Source organism: Amblyomma americanum, chromosome 1, assembly GCF_052857255.1.
Source record: "Amblyomma americanum isolate KBUSLIRL-KWMA chromosome 1, ASM5285725v1, whole genome shotgun sequence".
In the NCBI taxonomy this organism is placed as follows: domain Eukaryota; kingdom Metazoa; phylum Arthropoda; class Arachnida; order Ixodida; family Ixodidae; genus Amblyomma; species Amblyomma americanum.
Window position 1 is genome coordinate 503,953,946 of NC_135497.1, and position 9,185 is coordinate 503,963,130.

Here is a 9,185-nt window from a genome sequence, read left to right on the forward strand (position 1 = left end):
CACCCACTAAGCCCGCTTCCGGTCTCTTAAAGTTACACTTATCATTTTTCTTTCCATGGCTCGCTGCGTTGTCCTTAACATTTAAGATACAGCTGTTGCACACTTTCCTTAATGGGAAGCCGATCACGAAAGCGATGACGAGGACATAGCATCTTTTCGGCACCAGCTTCAAACGTGGGCAATAGAAAAAGGGTCTACGGATGCCCCGGTCTTGTCGCTTTTGGATGTGCTCCGCAACCACAGGTGTTTTTCTTCCTGGCGTAGGGCCGGGCAGGAGCCTATGCACAACCAAGACCGATTTTGAATTGTTTGGTATGTGGCCCAATATCATGTGCGAATGCAAGCCCTAGTTATAACCATTCACTTTCGGACCTCTGTCCAATTATCCACCGACATTGCCCCGGTAATTGATGGCAAGCTGTTTTAATGTGGCTTTGTCTTGGATCCCTCTCCTTTTTTCTCCTATAAACTTGAGAGCTTCGTAGGGAATACCAACCAGTATTTACACACCCGAGTTCAAAAGCTTGGTGTTGGCTCATGGCCTGCTCGATATTGAATGTAAATCAAATCCAGCAAGCCAAGAGCCAGCTGGAAGCCACTGGTGGCGGCTGAGGCAACCTCTTAATACTCACCGCGAATCTTAGCCACTTTCTTGAGTGCATAGGCGCTGCAAAAAGCAAGAACCACGAAGGGCGAACGTGTGCGAAACCGTAAAAAGTTTAATTGCATGAAGTACACATCACTGTTGTGCACGGCTTTAATTCATGGAGGTAATGAATTCATAATGGCGATCATCTTTCACACTATCACTTGGTTTACTCTGTACAACTTTCAAGTGCGATTTTTTACACTGCACAACAAGAATTCGACTTTGTTTGTTCAGAACATAGAAAGCCAGGCAGAACAACGTGAAGGAGCAGGCACACGCGAACGTGCCAGCCTAGTTTATATCTTGTCTGCAGCGGAATAGTGGGAGCAATTATGTTATATATACAGAGGAACCGAATAAAACAGCAAAAGGCCTTTGCAGATATGCTCGCACATTGCAAACTGTTATAGCAATGGAGGAATGCTGTTCGGCCAATCGAAAACAGTGGTAAAGCTGACATAGGAGAGCCCGCATGTTCAATATCCAACGTTTCTAAAAACTTTTGAGTCAACCGCTCTGTGCAGCTTCTGAATGAAAGCCAAGATGACCATTATTCTTTTCCTTTTGCTATGTAACTGATCTTTTAAACTAGTTTTACTGCCTGCTCTTTGCAAACACCTGAGTTGTCACAGGATAACTAAACAGCAGAAATCTCAAATTTTTTAATCCTGTAATGATGCTGCTTGCCAGAGAGATTGCACGAAGGAAACTCTCACTAGTCTACACATTCAATAGCAAGCCCCTGTGGAGCGTAAAAATGTGTTTTAACTACGGCTCCTTAGCCCCTTTCTTTTTTAAAAATAGCGAAGTGGCGCCAACGTACAGAATTACTTCTTTGTTTCATTCATCTTTTTTTGTTCCTGAAGGCCTTACCTATTTCCTTTCCTGAGATTCCCGAGCAACTTTCCCGCTGTGAAAAAAGTACCACTGTGGACATGCACAGGCTCTGGTGGAATCTGGTCATTGAGTCTGGTCGCCTCCTTTGCGTTAAACATAAAAAGTAAGATAAACGTCGTATGGAGTTTAATTTCCTGAAGCTGCATGAGGGCGTCGTGTCATAGTGCAGCGGAGGGCTTCGGATTTGTTTGGATAAATTGTGGTTCAGCATGACGGCTGTGTGCGATGCAGCTATGGCCGGGTCCAGGTTAGCTTAAACTACCTCTGGTTATTTAAAGTGCAAAATGACTTGCACAGTACACGAGTGCTTATGTATTTCACCGCCAAGAAGGCGCTGGGACTCTTCTCGTAAAGCGGCTTTGACGGAGACTTTAGATCAAATACAAGAAGAGGTAGAGGGAGTCACTCTCTTCACAGGCCCTTCATACCCAAGTTTACATGAAAAGCCACGCTGTCAGATTAGACGCGGGATGTGCTCGTAACCTGAGCCTCCATCGAGACGTAATTTCCGGAGGTGTCACAAGAGGCAACAATAGCGCTAGCACTCGTGCAGCCCAAAGTGGCAAGAATTGTCACTGACTCGCAAGAGGCGTATAACAGCTACGGAAAGGGGTGGGTTTCTATTGCGGCAGTAGATATTCCCAAGAGTAAACGCGACGTACCGGAAAAGAAAGTTGAGTGGATATGGACACCGGCTCACTCTGGGCTGGAGGGTAAACTTGCCCACCAGTTCGCCCGAGAAATGGAACACCGGGTAGAAGAAGGTGAGTCACAGTCTATAATTAGCTTTAGGGACATTATGTACCTTTACAAGACGGAGACGCGACGTTACCCCGATTCTCACAAATCGCTTAGCAGAAACAGAAAGCGATCTAGAGGCAGACACAGGCAGGATCCTTACCCCACCCATACCTTCAAAACAAGACGTACCCGGAAAGGTACGAGAATGAATTAATTTATGCAAGACTCAGAAGGCACGTTATAGCACGTCTTTGGAGTATGCGATTTCGTCAAGGCAATCCACCCATCTCTTATCTGCCCCACTACCCCGCCCCATCCCTCATCCTCCCTTAGCGAGCGATGGGACACATTGCCAATCATCCCCACCCTGCTGGACCAGCTCGTCGTGATCTCCAGGGGTCAAGCGGCTAGGGAAGCATATAGGTCCCGTGAATAGTGAACCACTTCCATCAACGACATCTAAGAAGACGTCGAGCTCGGCTCAATGAGTGGACATGGGAGCAGCCTTCCCGGCACCATGGCTAACGCAACTCTGCTCTACGTTCCGCCGGTTATAATGGCCCTGGCAACGTCCTGCATGCTGGCCTCGCCATGCTTCGTGACTTACCCCGGTTTTTCACGGTGACTGGAAATGGAAAAACCATCACCTGCGTGCGCATCGTTGGAAGGACTACCTATCACCGGCACTTCTATCGCCTCGCCACACGTGTCGATCGGATCTGGGACGGAAGCCTGCGTGGCAGACTACTTAAGCAGGCCAAATCTCGACTGCAGTTTCAGTGGACATGGGAGCAGCCTTCCCGGCACCATGGCTAACGAAACTCTGCTCTACGCTCCGCAGGTTTGTACAAGCTATTCGCTTTATGCCTAAATATCGGACAACCGATTTCTCTTTCTGCTCCTATGTCCACATGTGCTGCTCGCAACCTTCAGTGAATGTGTTGATGTATCGCTTGTACTACTTTGCTCTTTAGACATTGAGACCAATCCCGGCCCACCCAAGCCGCGCCCAGTCATTTCAAAGTCAGAATCAAATGACGATCCTGAAACGTCTATATTAGCGATGCTTACAAGCATCAACGACCGGACCTTAGAATTAGCTAAAGATCAAACCCAGATCTGCGCAGACGTTAGGATCATTAAAGACAATCAAGCATCACTGAAAAGCAAAATATTAGATGTATTCAATCGCCTTGAAGTTCTTGAATCAAAAACTAACATTCTTAATACTATCCAGCCTGAGTTAGTTTCAATTCAGGACACTACTAGTCGTCTGACATCGCACCAGGCGGTAACTGCAGTCTCGTCTAGATAGCGTGGAAGACTAGTCGAGAAAGAATAATCTGATACTGCATGGCATTCCTGATGAAAGCGAATCATGGAATGAGACTGAAATGAAAACGCTTGCTGCGTTGTCGGAAGTACTTGACGACGATTCCACACAGCTAAGCATTGAACGTGCTCATCGTCTCGGCACTTTTTCACCCTCAAAAAATCGCCCTATTATCATCAAAGTTTCCTCTTTCAAAGTCAGAATGAAAGTGTTAGACCTCCGTACTAAACTAAGTGGCAAACAACTTTCCGTGTCTGAAGATTTTTCCCCCGCCACTCGTTTCGCCCGCAAAAAACTAAAAGAATTCGCGAAAAAACTACCGCGATCTCCCAAGTACCACCTGCGATATAACAAGTGGGTTGTTAATCGCAAGTGCTACATCTTTAACGCTGATACCGATACCATTGAGGAGCTGCAAGTCCAATCTTTTGTCGAAAGCGAGCAGAGCCGTCCCGCTCCCCTTGAAGTAAGCAATATTTCGGAAAGCGATGAATATAACCCATAGCATTGAACGAGGGGAAGTGGTCTGGCTTTATCACCTCCTCGCACATCCGTTCTACTGTCCAACGCTAGAAGCATTCTTAATAAACGCGAATCGTTTCACTCCGCAGTCGACACGTGCGAGGCTGATACCATCGCAATAACAGAAACCTGGCTTCACACTAACGTACACGATAGTGAGATATTTGACGATTCATCCCGCTTTTCAGTTTACAGACGCGATCGCACTCAGCGACCAGGCGGTGGCGTCTTGCTTGCTATATCGAAAACAATACAGTCCTATCACATTCCTGTACAAACTAATCTAGAATTCATTTGGGCCTGCTAGAACTAAACCATCACAAATACGTTTTTGGTGTATGTTATCGACCTCCCAATTATCCTTCCACGTTCACATCTGAATTGCATGATGTGCTTGACCTTGTTGTTAAGCGGCACCCTGCAGCGCCCATTTCTTTGTTAGGCGATTTTAACTTTCCTGAGCTGACATGGTCTTCTTCGGAAATAACTCCTAAATCATCCCCATCGTCGCAAGGCAATGAGTTCTTGAACCTTTGTTCACTCTTTTCCCTCTCTCAGCTGGTATCCCAACCAACCCGTCTATCAGACACCACTGCTATCATACTAGAGTTAGTGTTGACATCCCATTCTGATCTCGTTTCAGACTTGACCTGCATGCCCGGCATAAGTGACCACTTCCTAGTCTCGTTTAATTTCTGCATTCCTTCCAATAACGCTGACAAGAAAGTCAAGCGCATCCGTGATTATAGCAGAGCTGACTTTCAGGCTGTCAACGAAGAACTATTTTCATTTCTCTATGCATTTTTAACAGATTTTGATAGCCGGGAGGCGCAGGTGAACTGGAGCATTTTCGTTGCTAAGGTTAACGAACTAATGGAAAGATATATCCCCCTACGCACCATTACAAATCATAGAAATGCACTGTGGTACAACGCTCACATAAGAAGGCTTTGTAACAGGAGAAAACGCTTTGACCGAAACGCAAAAAAAAATGTAACTCCGTTTCTAAATGGGAAGCTTATCATGCGGCAAATAGCGTGTATGTATCGGCAATGAAAAACGCCAAAGATCATTTTCTACAGCACACACTGCCCAACATGCTCACAAATGATCCCAAAAAAATTTGGCGTGCCATTAAACCCAATAGAAATCATTCAATTAAATTGTTAGATGAAAACGGTTCAACTAATGCTGATACTGATTGCCATAAAATTTTAAATGAAACTTTTTGTCGCAATTTTGTTCTTTCTTCCAACGTCACGTTTCCTACAGTGGAGGACTGCCAATTCTCAATCATGGATGCAATATCCATCGAGTCCCTAGGAATAGAAAAATTAATAGAAAATCTTAAGACCTATACAAGCCCTGGAAAAGATTTAATTAACGCGAAGTTCTTGGAGTACTAAACTTTATTCCTCAATCATCCTTTCCAAAATTTTCCAGCAGCCACTTGAGACGTCAGTGCTTCCAGCGGACTGGACGATCGGGAAAGTGGTTCCGTTGCACAAGTCAGGTAGTACTAATTCCCCTCTTAATTTCCGCCCAATATCACTAACCAGCATATCATGCAAAATTTTTGAGCACATCCTATACACTAATTTAGTTACCTTTCTCGAATCTAACTCCTTCTTCACTGACGCTCAACACGGCTTTCGCAAATTATTCTCGTGCGAGACGCAGTTACTTACCTTCACGCACAAACTTCACGCTTTTCTGGATCGTCGTTCATGCGCGGACTGTATCTTTCTAGACTTCTCCCAGGCTTTCGAGAAGGTTAGTCACAAACTATTTCTTTTTAAACTTAGCAAGCTAAATCTTCTCCCAAATGCTTTAGCATGGTTAGAATATTTCCTTTGTAATAGAACCCAGTTTGTAATGGCTAATAACATATGTTCTCCATTCACTTCCGTGCATTCTGGGGTTCCACAGGGGTCTGTCGTTGGGCCCCTTTTGTTCCTGATATTTATTAATGACCTTCCTATTTCCGTTTCCTCCCACATTCATTTATTTGCAGGCGACTGTGTAATATTTCGTGAAATTAACGACCCTAACGGCTCTCTTCTTTTGCAAAAAGACATTAATGGAATTCTTGAGTGGTGTAATACGTGGTCAATGGAACTAAACAAAACCAAATGTAAAGTACTACGTGTGTCACGCATTTCTATACACCCCACCTCTCATCATCTAGATAACATCGAACTAGAACAAGTGTCTTCATAGCGCTATTTAGGCGTTCACATAGCAAGTCATCTAACTTTGTCTTTTCACATCAATTCAATGATTAACAACACCAACCGCGCCCTCGGCTACTTTCGCCGTAACTTTCTCTCTGCCCCCACTTCCTTGAAACTTCTCCTCTATAAATCTGTCGTCCGTAGTAAGTAGGAATATGCTGCCTCCATTTGGGATCCCTTCACGGTAAACTTGATCAGTTCCCTCGAATTAATTCAGAATAACTCGGCGCGTTACATCCTTCAGAACTATAACCGTACCACTAGCATAACCTCTATGAAGAATACATTACAGTTACCATCTCTTGCTAGCCGTCGAGAGCACGCTCGCCTTTGTCTAATGCATAAAATAATGTATCATAACCCCAGACTGCACCGCGATCTTATACTTCCTCCATCATATGTTTCATCACGAGTTGATCATGCGCATAAAATCGGCATTCGTTTCTTTAAAACAAAATGCGCCGCTGAGTCTTTCCTTCCACGAACAGCAAAGGACTGGAACCACCTTCCCGGAAGTACAGCCTTCATAATCGACCATCAGCGTTTTTGTTCCGCCTTAGCTATCACTGTATAAATAGAAATCAAACGCCTTGTACTAAACCCCTGTATACAACCACTCCCCTCTTCAATGCCCTCGGGCCTTGAGGGTAGAATAAATGAAATGAAAGGAAATAAAGATGTTTCTCTCTCACTCTCTCTGCTATTGCTGGCAGAAAAAATAAAAAGGAAAGTGCAGGGGCCTGTCCACTTGCTCAGCTGAACCCCAACCATCGTTGACCACAACCGCTGCTCTCTTATCTTTCTCCTAATTTCAGCACGCGGCTGGCGTTTCGCTGTATATGCACCGTATGAATACGAGCGTGGGCCGAGACTGGTGCCACTTGAAGTCATCATTTGTGATGAAATTATGGACCTTCCGTTTGGCAAAGAGAGTTTGGAACGATGTCAAAGAAACTAGCGCGAAACTGAGCACAGAGTTCTTAGTCGAGTTGAATTCTGGCTTGTGCGAGGGATTCGTAAAGACGACCCTTGGTCCTCGAAACCGTAATGAGGGGCGACCTTTCGATGGCCGTGGCGAGCCAACCGGTCGTTGCATAGGGAGATTGGTGCCAAACGAATTGCCGTTTCGTGATGTACAAGTTGGTATCCGAATTTGTCGATAGCAAAGGAGTAAACTTATCTAAGGCTCTTTATTGGATTTCGCATTCGCGAATCAATTTAAGATATAGCCATATATACCAAGCCGTCGGTTGAGACAGTGTACCGGCGGCGCCGGTCCGAGTCTGACGATCCCAAAGACATTGCTGGACATGCAAAGCATAGGGAAAATGATAGGGACCACCTGACGAAGTGAAACCACAGCCAAACCAAGCTTTCGCTTTGTAGCTGTGGCTAGTATAGTGGAGATAAACCACAACCATTTTTGTTTAGTTGTAGCGTTGATCAATGGAGATTATTGGCAAATATTTGTTCGCGGAAAGGTACATACTGATTAGAAAAGCAGAAAAAAACAACCACATGCGACCGGTAGGACCCGAGCCCACGACGACCTCCGAATTATTAGTAAAATATTTAATAATATTCTGAACAGGTTAGCCCCGCAAAACCTAAATAAAGATACCCTATGCTCTTTGGTTTCTGTGGCTGTTGGTCTGTTCACATGGTTAACGAGCCCCGCATTTTCCTATATATATATATATATATATATATATATATATATATATATATATGCAAAGTTGAAAACGCTTCATTTAGCCATAGATTTATTTTGAGTCGACGTTTCGGACAGAGCCTGTCCTTTCTCAAGACTGCGGTTACAGGGATCTTCTCCCTCTTCTTAAGGAGTTGACCTTAACCTCCCGTTATATACGCTCGCGCTATCACCAAGTCCACGCAAACCCCTCCTGTACCCTCTGTCACCACCCCAAAGCCACTCTCGATCATGTCCTTTTCCCCTACCCAATGGATCCTCCCCGCGGGTCCTGGAGCACCTTACCACTTGGGAGGCTTGGGAGACCCTACTGCGCTCCGAGGACCCGGCCAAGGAAGCCATCGCAACAGGCCGGGCTGCCAGCGTTATGAGCCTCCGGGACATCAACGTTTCAGTGCAGTGGGGCCGTGCGGGGGCCCAAGGACCTGAGCGTCCTAAACTCCCCTGCATGTAGTAAAGTTTGCACCACCACTACCACTGGCACACATGTACCACACATGAACAAAATAAACAAACGGAGGCAAAGAATACTAGGTAAGAGAGAGAAAGAGAAAAAAGGGGAACCAATAAAAAAGAAAACGCGCTGTCCCCCGCCGCCCACCCCGCAGCTACGGGGAGCCGACCCGGGACGAGAAAAAAAAGTAAGAAAAACAAGGAGCGGGAGGTGATAATGGCCACCTCTCAAGGCAGCAGAGCGGCGGCGAGTAAGGTGCACAGGAACAAACGGTGGCGTCTCTCCTTCTGAGTTCCACTAACTTGTCAGGCTCTGTCGGGAGTCATGCACCGAATCCGCTTACTACATATAGCCGCTGCGGTGGCTCAATGGTTAGGGCGCTCGGCTACAGATCTGGAGTTCCTGGATTCGACCGAGGCGGCTGCGTTTTTATGGAGGCTAATCGCCTAAGGCGCCCGTGTGCTGTGCGATGTCAGTGCACGCTAAAGACCCGCGGGTGGTCCAAATTATTTCGGAGGCCTCCACTACGGCAACTCTTTCTTCTTTCACTCCCACCTTTATCTCTTCCCTTACGGCACGGTTCAGGTGTTCAACGATATATGAGACAGATACTGCGCCATTTCCTTTTCCCAAAAACGAATTAT